General features: G+C 42.9%; 1 pseudogene; it reads left to right on the top strand.

Annotated features, from left to right (window-relative positions):
* Positions 1–3,656: 3,656 nt before the first annotated feature.
* LOC113922567 lies at positions 3,657–10,675 on the top strand (annotated as a pseudogene).
* Positions 10,676–14,335: the final 3,660 nt, after the last annotated feature.

The raw sequence follows: 14,335 nt of genomic DNA, 5'->3' as shown, positions 1-14,335 counted from the left end.
ACAGTTCTAGAGGCTGGAAGTCCAAGACTAAAGCATCAACAGGTTTGGCTCCTTTTGAGGGTTCTCTCCTTGGTTTGCAGAAGGCCGCCTTCTCCCAGAGTCCTCAAATGGTCTTCTTTTTGTGCGTCTCTTTTTGTGTGCAAATTTCCTCTTGTAAGGACACCAGTCAGATTGGATTCGAGCCCATCCTAATGACCTCATTTTACCTTAATTGCTTCTCTAAAGGCCCTGTCTCCAAACACAGTCACATTCTGAAGTACTTCGGGTTAGGGCTTCACCAGGTGAGTTTTAAAGGGACACAATTCAGCCCATCACACTCATGTATCTCTATGTACTTTCTTCTTTTCTACAAACTGTAAATACCTATGTAAAACCACATGTGAGGTGACTGTCACATCACAGAGCACCAAGGCCGATGTGACCCATCCTACTGATTAGGCATGTGTCCTCCTCTTCCATCAGAGAAATTTAAGCTTCTTCTTTGGCCAAAGGCTTACTGATGATCACTTTCCCCAGTTCAAACCTCCAGCTAAATTTTAAGGGCAAGTTTTTCCCAGCATAGAGAAATCATTTAAATGCTTTCAATGCTCTACACATACTTAAACATGGGAGGAAGAAATGGGGGGGTGGGGCACTTAACCTAAATGTTCACCTACAGGGGACTGATTAAGTATGTTACAATGGAGCCATAATGTAATCTGATGTAGTCTTAAAAGATGGGTTGCTGAGCAATACTTAGGGACCTGAAAGTTCTGTACCATATTGTTATAGAAAAAGAAAGCAAGTTATAAAACAAAATTTATTCACCCCATTTAATGCTATTTACTGAGCACCTACTATGGACCAGTCACTGCTTTAGATTGTGGACATCCAGGGATGAAACTAAACAAAACATCTGCCTTCTTGGTGCTTAAATTACAGTGGAGGACGCCCGCAGGAAACAGACAACTCTGTGATACATCAGGCGGTGTCATGCACTGAAAGAAAATAAAGCAGAGCAAGGGACTAGAAGAATGAAAAAGGAAGCAATTATTTCAGCTTGTTGGGTCATGAAGTGTTCTTGGAGGAGGTGACATCTGAGCTGTGAGTTAGAGAAGATGAGGGAGCTAGTCACTGGTATATCTAGGAGAAGAACATTCCACGAAGAGGAGACAGCAAAGGGCCAGGAGATGCAAACATGCCTGGGGTGCTTGGAGAATCTCCAGGGAGCCGGTGGGGCCGGGGTGGAATGAAATAAAGGCTCTTCCACCAGGAGTGGCATAATGTCAACTCTGTGGAAATAAAAAGCAAATGCCAAGAAAAAAGCTTGGAAATACACGTATTAAGATTGTGACATTCTGGGTAACATTTATTCCCTTCCCTTTGATTAGTATGGTATTTCAGATCTTCTACTACACGTGTGTGTTGCTTTAGAAAGAAAAACATAAACGTTTCGGTATGAAATTTGCCATGGGGGTCATTACCTTTTCCTGGAAGCTCTCACTGAGATCTCAGGGCCTGGATCTCCAGCCAACCGCTCACGCTGTGCATTATTCTAGGAACAGAGGAGAACCCCTAGCTGGAAAAGTCAGAGGGAGGTGTTTTGCAGATACTTGCAGACAACCAGAGCGGCCCTGATTTACAGTTAGTGGTAAAGGCGTTAATGTCTCCTCTCAATGGCATCTCTGTTATCGATAAGTGTTGGTTGAGTCTAATGACAACCTAATTGGCAACAGAGATCGGAACAGATGTCTCACCTAATAAAAAGCTTTTGTGTCCACAGGCTGACCCCTTTTGGTCTTAGCTGAGCTTTGGTTCTGTGCGTGATCCTTTCTGGCAATTGTCATTAATCACACATACTCACTGATTGTGGCTTGCTGTGTCCCAAGTGTACTGGATAGACCTGGGCCAGCTGAGCATGTGCCCATTGGCTTTCCCTGAACTCTGACCTAGGCCATGTCTTCTGTCACCTCATTTAATACACACACAGGTTAGACTCTTCGCCCATCCATTTGCCCTGTGAGTCCTTGGTGGTTTCTCGAAGGATCCTCCATCCTCCAGATGTAGGTAAGAGAAGAGATTGTTACTGGTTCTTAGGACAAACAAGGAGGGGCTGTGTGTGGTGTGAAGTGAATTGGCCTGAAGTCCCATCCTGTGGCATAAATGGGACAAAGGGCTTCCTGTGTAGGGAGGGAAGAAAAGAAAGTACTTTGGTACACAGATATCCCCTTTCCCTCTTTCTGAATGTATACCAGACTGGGCAAGGTCAGGACAATGGTTATCAGCTTGCAAAGGCAAAGGTATTTTACCTTCCAAATTTCTGGTTGAATTAAGTATATTTATGAACAAAGTATACTGTTGGTAGGAGAATAACCTCTTTGTTTATGGAGGCCTAAACAACCAGCTAGCACAATTAAGGAACATTACATGAAGACCAAATGCCCAGGAAGCAGCATTCAGAACATAAGTAGAACATTCCCTTTAGAACTAAAACCTTGAAAGGTGTATATCCTGTAATCCTAATTCCAAAATTCGTAAGTAGTCAATGAAAAAGGAAAAAAGTTCCATGGTTAAATAAATCTGGGCCTTGTTAAGTTAGACAAATTTAGCCAGGTTGCTTTTCTACAGGATTTATCAGAGCCTTCAGTGTAGAACATAATTAATGGAAGTGTATTACTTTGACTCAACCTTTTTTTTTTTTTAATTGAGAGAGTGAGAGAGAGCGAGCAGGGGGAGGGGCAGAGGCAGAGGGAGAGAGAGAATCTCAAGCAGACTCCATGCCAAGCACAGAACTTGACCTCATGACCCTGAGATTGACCTGGGCCAAAATAAAGATTTGGACACTTAACTGACTGAGCTACCCACGTGCCCCTTGACTCAATTTTTTTTTAGTAAAAGAGTTGTATTGGGCACAATACAGTTCAATCTTTTTTTTTTTTAAGATTTTATTTATTTATTTGAGAGAGAGAGTTGCAGAGAGAGAGCATGCAAGCAGGGGCAGAGGTAGAGGGAGAGGGAGAAGCAGACTCCCTTCTGAGCAAGGAGCCTGATGTGGGATTCCATTCCAGGCCCCTGGGATCAGGACCTGAGCCCAAGCCAGATGCTTAACTGACTGAGCCACCCAGGCGCCCCAGGTCAATCTTATTACAGAAACTGACAGCATATCTTTTTTCTAATTTTTGGATTTGATGTTTCATGAATTTCTGCTCTAAGAAGAAAGGTTGGCTTGTTCGGCCTCCTTGTTAGGTTCACCAGGTATAAACATACTTTTCTGAATCAATTCACAGTTTTCTGAGTCAATGAAGGGACAGAGAGTTGGATGAAATCGGGTAGGATGGGATGGATCGGGATGGAAAAGTATGGCAGCAAAATGTTCTCAAGAGTCTTGTTGCTTCCCCTCCAGCTCTATTCTTATTGTTGTGTGATTCTGGGCCATTTCCTGTTATTATTACACTTATTGTTGTCAGAGGAAGCCAATTCATTTTAATATTAGCCTGAGCAAAACATAATGAGGAAGAGAATCTGCTACCAAAAAGGAAACATGTATGTGCTGCTTTGCATTCCAAAGCTTAGTACTCAGATAAAGAAAACATCCAGCGTGCTCTCCACACAGTCTGAAAACATCCTGCCAGGCCAATGAGAAATTCAGTCACATTGAGGAAAAACTGCTTGAGAACCAGATGATTTACCAAGCTCTTCACTACCCCTATTTTTATTTTGGAAGGGGAAAGAGGTGACGATGGAGAAGGGGAGAATTAAGAAGGGGGCCAGAGCAGGAACACCTTGGAGCACTGACGTTGCCAGACCCCAGGGTGAAGGGTGAACTGCTGGCCTTCTTCCCTTAGATCTGCCAGCCAGCGCTACTACTGACATTTTCCTCCTGTGAATGGAGACCCTCTGAGAACTTGAAAGTCCATCCTGTCCACCGGCCAGTGCTTCTTTTTCTCTTCTCTCTTTCTTCGTCCCTTCCCAAGTATGTCCTCTGAATTGTGTGCAATGTCCACTCATCTTGGAAGGATTGCTGTTTTCAGGGCATGTGCGGGGAGATGTGAAAGGTAGAGAGAAGAGGAAGGACAGGGAACCAACAGGTAAGGGACCCAACTCTGGGCCAGGCTGGGTTAAATCTTTTCACATAATGTGTGTGGTGCTCACAGTAATAGTCTGGTAGGTATTGTTATTACCGCTGTGTTACAGTTGAGGAAACGAAGGCTTAGTGACGCTACGGAGCTTGCCTGCCCAATCTTATGAGGCTACAAAGTGTTGGAGGCCGGGTTTAAATAGAGGCAAGTTTGTTGACTTTCCAAACCAATGCTTATAACCACAATCTCACTTAACTTTGTCAAGCCTCAATGTTCTCATTCATGAAATAGACATTATCCTTGTTTTGGCCCTTGCCCTCCTTATTGTTTATTCTCTACACAGTGGCCAGAAAGATTGTACCAGGTAGGACTAGGCTCGGCTGCCAGAAACAGAGATACAAAATAAATGTCTGGAGGCAACTTGGTTGGGCAGGCATGGATCTGCTCCATAAAGTCCTTGGGGGCTTCAGATTCTTCCAACTCACCATTATCCCATCCAGCAGGGTGGCCCTTTTCCTCATGGTCCAAGGTAGCATATAGCTCCAGCCATCACATCTGCAGTCCAGGCAAAGAATATGGGACAGAGTGAAGAAGAAAAGGGTTAAAAACATACAAACTGCCTATTTTTTAGGCATGATTTTCGGAAGCACCACACCATACTTACCGCCCCTCTGCCAGACTTGAGTCCTCTGGCTACAACTACCTGCAAGAGATGCTGGAAAATACGGTCTTTTTAAAAAAATTCTGGGATGCCATGTGTCCAGCTAAAAACCTGGGTTTTCCATTATTATGCAAGAAAGAGGAAATGGGTACCGGGGACAGTGTAGTCTCTGCCAGAGTAATCCTTCCGAAATGTCAGTTGGATCACGTTGCTCACTCTGCTTAACACGTTGTGGAAAGCCTGCCCACTCACTGGGGCTAGAAGTGCAAGCCTTTGCAGCCTGCGACAGGGCCTTACACGTCTTGTCTCCCTTATCTCTCTGACCTCATTTCCTACTGCTCTTTGCCTTGCTTACTCTGCTTCAGCCTCACTGGCCTCCTCGCTGGTTTTCTAATGAGCCAAACACATTCCTGCCTAAATGTTCCCTCTGAGCCTCTGGAAGCCTCTTCCCCGGGGGAATCTGCTCATCTCAGTCCCTCAGGGCTCAGCTCAAATATCACTTCATGAGAGACCACCCCACAGAAAAGCACACCACCCATGAATCTCTATCCCCCTTATCTTGCTTTATTTTTGTTTTCTGCTTTTATCCCCATCTTACCCCATCTGACATACTCTATATCTGTTTGCATTTGCTCATCGTCTTTTTCTCCTATTACAACAGAAGTGCAAGGATTTCAGGGGCTTCATCTGTTGTATTCAACGTCTTATATCTCCAGCATCTAGAATAGCACCTGGCATCTGCTGTAGGCACCCAATAAACATAAGTAGAATAGACGAATGATTGATTGAATAAATCCCATTTTATCTATCTTCCAAAATGTAGGAGAGGATGATTTGTGATAGCCAATCTGAAGGGCTGTGAAAAATAGAAAGAGTCAAATATAAACTAGTACTTTGCTCTTCTTTGATGTCCTCCCATTTGAAAAAGCCCTCCGTTGCCTGTGAAGAATAATGCAGATGTTGTTGGCCTTTGTTATTTTGAAGTCAGGCAGAGTGGGATAGAATTTCCAGTCTTTTCTTCCCAAAGCACCAGGACTATTTATTCTAAATCCGTTTCTTCCCTGCCTTTAGTTTTGAATGAACGTGGCTTTGCCGCACATAGTTCCCTAATATATCACTTTGATGGCTTATTTCACCCTAAGTAGCATGGAATTGAAGTCTGAGACTGTATCAGGCGAATTTCAGAGCTCCTTGTCTTCCCTTTGTGCCATCGCAGTGGGGGAGAGTTGTCAAGCTGCGCTTGGCTAAGTTAAATGGGGAGACCAGATGGCCAGAAAGAAAGGAATTTTGGTTCAGGTTTAGGAGGAAGGTGGGAGCCAAAAACTCCTGCATAGTTTTTGACCAAGAGATCAGAGTACTCAGCACTAGGGGTGCATTACTGAATGGTGGAGTCCACCAGCAAATGTTTGCAAGATTGGAGCTCCTTTAAATGTTCATCTCTCCTGACTATCTGCCAAAACTTCAAAAATCATCTCCCAGGCCTGGGGTTGGGTTATATGTTGCTTTTTGTTTCTAGAGACAGAGAAATGGATTTATGTTAAACACAACAAAATGGAAAAAAAAAAAAAAAGCAAAACAGGCGGTCATGAAGTCACTTTGAGCTTTTGCTTGTAGGGGGCAATTTTAGAAAGTAAAGCCAACCAAAAGTCCAAAATTGGGGAAGAAAGTTTTGATGGGAAACAATGGAGAAATGGGAAAGGCCATTTTTAGGAGGATCTCTATTGCTCTAAACCGAAAAAGGCAGGTGGCGCAGAAAGCCAGAGGCCACTCCAAGTTGAACTGAGAAGTGGCAATCTGAGCCGTCTGGCACTGAAGTGGGGTCAGGAGGCAAGAGATAGAAAGTCAGGCAGTAGAAGGTGGCAGGGATCCAGGCAGGAAACAGGCCGAGTGTGAACAAGTGTCTTCGTGGTAGGGACAGATGGAACAAGAGATGTTAGGGACATACTGCTGACAAAGCCTGACTCCTTCATGTTCTCTGATAAAGTATTTCATTGCCGCTGGCGTTCAGCAGGCCTTGTTTTTATTGTGCTTATTGCCGTGCTGGAAATAGAAGGGCCGGGCCTCTGCTCCGTGGTCTCAGAGCTTAAATGTGAAAGGCAGAAGCACGAGACGCTGACTTGAGAGAACTGGGCTGGCTGAATGTCTCTGGTTTTCACTGGATTGTCTCTGGTGGCTAGGGTGACCTCATAACCACGTGTCATGTCTCTAGCTGCAGTGTAAGCCACGTGCCCATCAGCACTCTGATTTGAGCGCAACAACCATACGGTATAAGCAGGGGATGAATCACAGCCACCTCTGTGGGCAAGAGGGGACCGAGGCTCGGCATGGTGGAATGGCTTGCTCATGGTCTCTCAGCTAGAGGGTTGTTAACACTCAGACTAGAACGTGGTGCTCCATCTCCTACCATGCTGTCTCTCCACCACCTTATTTATGTGAGTCGGTTAGCAGTGCTGATTGCATGTGTGCTTTGCTAGATGCTTCGGGGAAAGGCAGGAGAGCAACCCAGAGGCGACCCTTCTCCTCAGGAGGCTTCTGCTCTAAAACGGGAGCCAGGACAAAGGCAGATCAATGAATCCATGTACAGATGTCCCCACAAGTGTACACTTAACAAGATGTTTGGATATATTCATACCTCCAAGGGTGTTGTTGGAAGCTCTGGAAGTAAATCTCTGGGGGTCTGAAGAGATTCAGAAAACCGACCTATTGGCTTGACTGTGAGGCTATTCCAGATATTGGGGAGCTATGTAAGTGGGGGCCCAGATGGGGGCAAAAGGTGCATTTGACTGGAGGGAAGGGATTTGGGGGATTGAGAGTTGAGCAGTTGTTGGGCAGAAAAGAAATTAAACAGTCTAACTTCTCTGGGCGTGATTTCTCGGCTGAGATAATGGGATGTTTCAGACTCCTTGTAACCGGGATCTAGATGCAGACAGATGTCTGGGAAAAATCGGTCCCAATTTGTCATCTGGCTTCCCTTTCATGACTTTCTAGTGTGGCGTATGTCAGACTTCGAATGGCCAGGGCTCTTAGAAATACAAATACCATCTGGGTCTGGATAATCTCCAAACCCAGGGATGCCGCATGGGGAAAGACGAGAGGAAAACCTAACACTGAGTTGAGGGTTTGTCCTTGGGCCACACTAAACTTTTGCTGGACATGCTCAGATTACCTGTACAGAAAGTGTCCCTGGGCAAACACCACAAGACCCATCTTTTCAGGACATGGTGACCTCATTATCTGGTAAATACCTCCTGATTTCTCCTTGGGAAAGTTTCAAGGGTCAAGATCCCCACTTGCTTCTGGCCCAAGGAGCCTGAAACCGAAGCAGGGCCAATCCCTTCTCCTTGGATCTGAGTCTTGGGCAGAGTGACAACCAGATTGGAGCTCAACTGAGTAGAAGGTGGTTTTCTGAAGAGACTGCCCACCCGTGCTATTCCCGAAACCTCTGAAGTCCTACAACTCCAGCTTTACCTTCTGTTCTCTGATCTGTTTCCTATTCTTCCTCCAATTACATTTTGCTTTGGACAAAATCTGTTTCTGTTGCCTGCAATCAAAGAACTTTAAAGGATAAACAAGTAAAATCATAAACTTATTTTCGGATGCTCAAGATACATCTCCCTTTGCCCATCCTCTCGCCCACCTGCCTCAGAAGCCCCTCAGGGGGTGAGAGCCCTTCCCATGAGCCAAGGGTGCCAAAAATGGAATGTGTAACACCAAAGTGTTGAGGCAATCCGTGAGATACTGTATGATGCAGGCTTCTATTTCAGAATAACTACCAATTAATAACTGCTCCTTGACCTCCGTGTCTACCTACAAGTACAACACTATTCACAGGGCTGGTTTAAGTCTCAGCAGTAAATTTATAGGCCACGTGCTCAAAACTATTTCCAGTTATCCATAGAATTTCTATTTCTATTTCCCTATGTTAAAAGCCAGAGCAGGAAAAGGTATTCTGCATGTCACCATTATAACATTTACATCCTGAAAACTTAAATGATCAATACGGTGATGGAATGCCTGGAAACCTCTAAAGTCCTTTGTTAAGAGAGTTGACTTTTTATTTCTATCATGTGGAACCCAAATTCTTTGGCAACAATTAACAGAGCACAAAAAGTTGATAACTATTTACTACAGAATTAAAAGGTGGCCAGAAAGGAAGGAGAGTTTCACAGCTCTGGAATTACATGGAAATCTACTGCAAACAAGACAAGGTGGAATCTGAGTGGCATCTTCAAGGGCTGGAAGGGCTGCAATGGAAGTGGACACAGAAAGGCTTCAGTTCAGGTGGCCCTGAGTTCACCTTCCATTTATGTTTTTCCTTTGGGTCCAATTCCAGGAGGTCTGGCTTTGAGGAGGTCACAGCTTAACCCACCAAATCATGTCTCTGTCTGGCATCGGCTGGGCATGATTGGCATGTCTTAATATACCACATTATGCCAGTGGAAAGGTGAGAAATAAACAGTAATGGGAAACTTTAGTGAAAATAACAATTCAGTCTATTTCTAGTTACCTCTATCCGCCCCATTGGAATGCCGCTTTTTCTTGTACTTCCATAGCTGACTCCTAGCATCCTGTACTGCTAACCTGGAAATCTCACTATTCTCCTGTAGTGAGAGACAACTGTTTGCATGGAGATAACTTTTGTCATTCCATCTAGACGGCAGGTTTTATCAGTCAGGGTTCAATCAGGGATCCACAGTAACAATGAATACGAGGAGAAGAAGGGGGTTGTTATGGGACTTAGACCCTCACAAGTGTGAGAAAAGCTGGAAGACTAAAGGTAAAAGAGAATAGAAACATCAGAGAAAGAGCCACTGACCAGCCCTCCGGAAGCACAGGTGTATGTGGACAAGTGGCATTTGCAGAGAGTTATGAGAAGCCAAGTCCATCCAGCTCTTGTGGAGGACAGCAAAGGGAGAGCTCTCTAGGAGGGGAAGTTGATGCCTGTGTGCTGCTGAATCTCTGAGTCCATAGCTGAGAACTGGTCAGCAAGTCAGCAATCAAGAATATGAGCTAGAGGCCGGGTCGGGTGTGCGCGCAGGCTTGGGGCGCTGCGACTCATGGGGGAGGGGCCTGCCTCAGCGTAAGCGCTTTCAGTGCGGTGTTTCCTGTTCTCTCCCCTGTGTGTCTGCAGCTCGGGCCTTGCCTAATCAGCCTGACCATGGCTTCAGCTTTGGAAGAGCTACAGAAAGATTTAGAAGAGGTGAAGGTGCTGCTGGAAAAAGCCACTAGAAAAAGAGTACGTGATGCCCTTGCAGCTGAAAAATCCAAGATTGAGACAGAAATCAAGAACAAGATGCACCAGAAATCACAGAGAAAAGTAGAACTTCTTAACAGTGAAAAGCCAGCCGCTGTGGTTGCTCCCATTACAACAGGATATACAGTGAAAATCAGTAATTATGGATGGGATCAGTCAGATAAGTTTGTGAAAATCTACATTACCTTAACTGGAGTTCATTAGGTCCCCACCAAGAATGTGCAGGTGCATTTCACAGAGAGGTCATTTGATCTTTTGGTAAAGAATCTAAATGGGAAGAGTTACTCCATGATTGTGAACAATCTCTTAAAACCCATCTCTGTGGAAGGCAGTTCAAAAAAAGTCAAGACAGATACAGTTCTTATCTTATGTAGAAAGAAAACAGAAAACACACGGTGGGACTACCTGACTCAGGTTGAAAAAGAATGTAAAGGGAAAGAAAAGCCCTCCTGTGACACTGAAACAGATCCTAGTGAGGGATTGAGAATGTTCTAAAGAAAATTTATGAAGATGGAGGTGATGACATGAAGCGAACCATTAATAAAGCCTGGGTGGAATCAAGAAAGAAGCAAGCCAAAGGAGACACAGAATTTTAAGACTTTAAAGTCATTTTGGGAACTGCGATGTGGAAATATTGATGTTTCCAACAAGGAAATGTTGGTGAGCTGCACAGATAAATTTGACAGAAAATTGCTTACATAGCCTTCTTCTAAGTAAAGGCAATGAATGCTCCCATTTCCTCCTAGAGGATTTATTTGAATAAAATATGCTTATTAAACACTTCCTCCAAAGATGGTTTCCTTAGTAATCTGTGCATTTTGTTCAAAAAAAGGATAATATTGTATTCTTTTGTGAAATGTAAAAAAGCAAGTCTTGCCTAATGATAATGCCACATTGTGTGTATTTTTGTTCAGCTAAGATGTAGAAAACAAAAGTTGTTTGCCTATAAGTTCCTGATATTTGCCTATAAGTTCCTGATACCAGCTCCCACCATTGTAAGAATAAGTAAAAATAAAACCTGAATTTTTGCATTAAAAAAAAAAAAGAATATGAGCTAGATGTGAAGCAAGGAAGAACAAGAGGAAGGCAGGACTCACCAAAGATCTCTGCATCTTTCCAGCACCATATCTGAATGCATATTGTATGTCTGCTGAGAGTAATGGCCAATGAGTTACTTCTACCTTCAAAATATTGAACAAATTCCTCTTTTGGTCAACTTTAACCTGGAACCCTGCAGATGAGGGAGAAGCATAAAATGGAATTTTGAGAAAGTTTATAGCTTAACCAAGTTGACAATGTAACACTTCAGAACAGTGCCACTCTTATCAACTTAGTATATTTCTTTTTTTCTGTATTTAACTTCCAGATAAAGACAATGTGAAATCATGTTTTCTCTTAACATGATGCAACTATTCTTTGTACAAATGAAAACAAGCTGTCTCCAAGATAGTATAGCTGGATGCATCTTTGGATTACATTCACTTTCATCACTAGCTGAATCAGACTCCTCTCTTAATATCTTGTACTTTAAATATCAAGATATAAGGCTTACTACTTTTATAACATCTTTTGTTGCATAGTAAATGAATAGGATTAAGAGGGAAAAGAAATAAAAAATATGTAAAAGTATACACACACATACCTATCCACATAGATACACACAAATATATCAAAGAAAAGAAGAAATTCTGATAACTATTACAGTCACTGTTTCTGCAACTGGTCATATTATCATAGCTGGTATTTATAATTTCTTCCTTCTATGATTGTTTTTGCATTTGCTTTGCCCGCGGGAAGCGCCACAGCTTGTCCTAGATCCTAGTCTAATGGAATGGTCCAAGCTCTGATTCTACTAGAGGTTTTATCTTTATTGGGTTGTAGGGTCCCATTAATTTTTATCACAGGGCACGGTATTACTAAGAGGGGTCCCAAAGATTGCCTGCATTCCAGACATACTCTTTCCTGTCCTCAATGTGTAGTAGTGACTCAATTTTCCCTTGATAGGGTCAATCACCTTGACCAGTACAGTAACCCTCTTCATTGCTTGTTGTTTTCCTAGCATGAGGACCTTAGAATGGCCAGATAACGGGCTCAGTTTATAGTTAATAGAACTATTCTGAGTGCTTGGTGGACACTCCCCTGTCAGAAGCACCCAAACCCGCTCATGTTTTAGCAAAGCTACAGGTATTTTCTTGGATTCTCCTTTGGAGCAACTTCTAAATTCTCTCTGAGATGTGAACTTGGAATTCAAGGCATCTTAGGTCTTTCACAAGTAAAGCTCCACTTAGAAACTAAAGAAATAAAAAGAAAAAGAGAGAAGAGGGGAGAAAGAGGAGGGAAAGAAGATATTGTCTCTCCCAGGGAAGGTAGGCTTTTCCAGATAGGATTATTCACAGTTGTTTCACGTCATTGACCCTAGAACCACCACCATATGTGTTGCTTATGGATTTGGACCTCTATTTTCTGGTTTGCTATATCATGAAATACATGAATATGAGAAATCTATGCTTGAGAGCAGTGAGATCATGTGATTCTTGGGATCTAGAGCTGTGTAAATTAAAAAATGTGAAATAATTCTGGAAACAAAAACAGAAAAACTACTTTCCAATCTTGGGCAGGGATTTTAAAATTTTAATTATTTTTATGAGGCTAAAAATAACAAAAATTGTAGTTTGACAAAATATTTAACACTTAGTTCAAGACAGAAATTGGTAGGGTAGGGAAAAGACTTGCATTGGCTGAGTTTTAACCTATAAATCAAGAGAAATCAACAGAGAATTTAATCCAAACATGTGCTGCACATAGTTTCCACTGGCCTTGTGTTACCAAGGTTAGAATTATAGTTGGGTTCACTAGTGAGAAAGTGAAAAATTGATGACATCTGCCCTCTGAGGTCTTTTTGCTTTCCTGATAGCTACTGCAGGAGCCTTGGCATTCTGTGATGTAGACTCCAGATGTATGATGGAAACTGTCACGTGGGGGTTGAACAATGTGAAACCAGAACTCTGTCCATGTTCCTAGGACTCTTGTAAAACCTTCCTCTTGCTACTGACAAGATCAGACACCCTGGATATCCCGTGGGAGAGTGTCCTGAATGATGGAAAATCACTAAGATGGCAGGAAGTCTCAAGAGTCATAATGAAGCAAGGAAAGTTAGGGCATCTTTGCCTCCCATCACCACCATCATCTTCTTCATGCCCTCATTCATTTACTTAACAAGTATTTATTAAACACTGTAGCAGACGCTGGTGGTGGCTGCCCACATCCTTTGGACCTTATCACTTCGGTACATTGCAGGCAACTTCCTCTGCCAGTACTGTGTCTCAGTAGCTGAGGAATTTCTCCAAAGCCACTGTGCGCACTCACTGACAGATGAAGTGATAAAGAGTTGATGTCCCCTGGGAGGATACCTTCACAAATGACTGATGGGAGTTTACTTATAAATACCCCAGCATCCTCACTGTTGAGGTGGGATAACACTAAAGCACATTTTCTTCACCATTCCACAGTGTTCCCCCAAGGCAATGGGCTCCTGGGGCCTACAATTTTAGCTAGTTTGAAAAGATACCCTTTTATAAGCTGCCTTCCCTTCCCTTCCCTGTACACCTCCCGAACCACTTCCACTCAAATCCTTGTTTGGAGTCTGCTTCTGGGGAACCCACACACCTACTATGTACCAGCCATGGTGCCGGGAGTTATTGATCGAAGAACCACCAGATTATAAGATTTCAGACACCAGGGACAGGTTGGTAGGAAGACATTTGATAGAAGTTTGAGAGCATATCCTAAAAACTAATGCTAGTTTGTTTGTGTGAGGTTTAGTCTCTCAAAGCCCTCAAAATACAGCCTGGCATATAGTAGAAATGAAGTAATTTTTAGTTGTTATATTTATCATTCTGCTGACCTAAGACGTTAGGTGTTAAAGAGTTAAAATATAGAGTTAAATACAGATTTAACTTATAGATATAGATTTAATTTATAGATATAAATATAGATTAAATAATAGAGTTAAAATATAAATTCCCACTGGGGACTCAGAAGTACACCTGTCATGATGAGTACAGGGCGACACATGCAACTGTTGAATTACTATATTGTACTCCTGAGACTAATATAGCACTATATGTTAACCAACTGGAATTAAAATAAAAACTTAAATAAAAAAATAAGTGAGGAGTAAAAAAGAAAAATAAAGTTCCATTCAAATGTGGTGCATTGGTTCTTGGCTGCCATCAACACCTTAGAAAGAATAGAGCTTTCAGAGAAGCTTCAGTCACTTTTCTACACAAAAAGTCATGGAAACTTGAAAGGTGGCAGTGGGAGAAGGGTGAGCTGATGACAGGGCAGTGGTATGGGGAAGGC

This window comes from Zalophus californianus, chromosome 9 (assembly GCF_009762305.2).
Source record: "Zalophus californianus isolate mZalCal1 chromosome 9, mZalCal1.pri.v2, whole genome shotgun sequence".
NCBI lineage: Eukaryota > Metazoa > Chordata > Mammalia > Carnivora > Otariidae > Zalophus > Zalophus californianus.
Note: the sequence above shows the minus strand (reverse complement) of the source record. Positions and strands in the feature narration are given on the sequence as shown.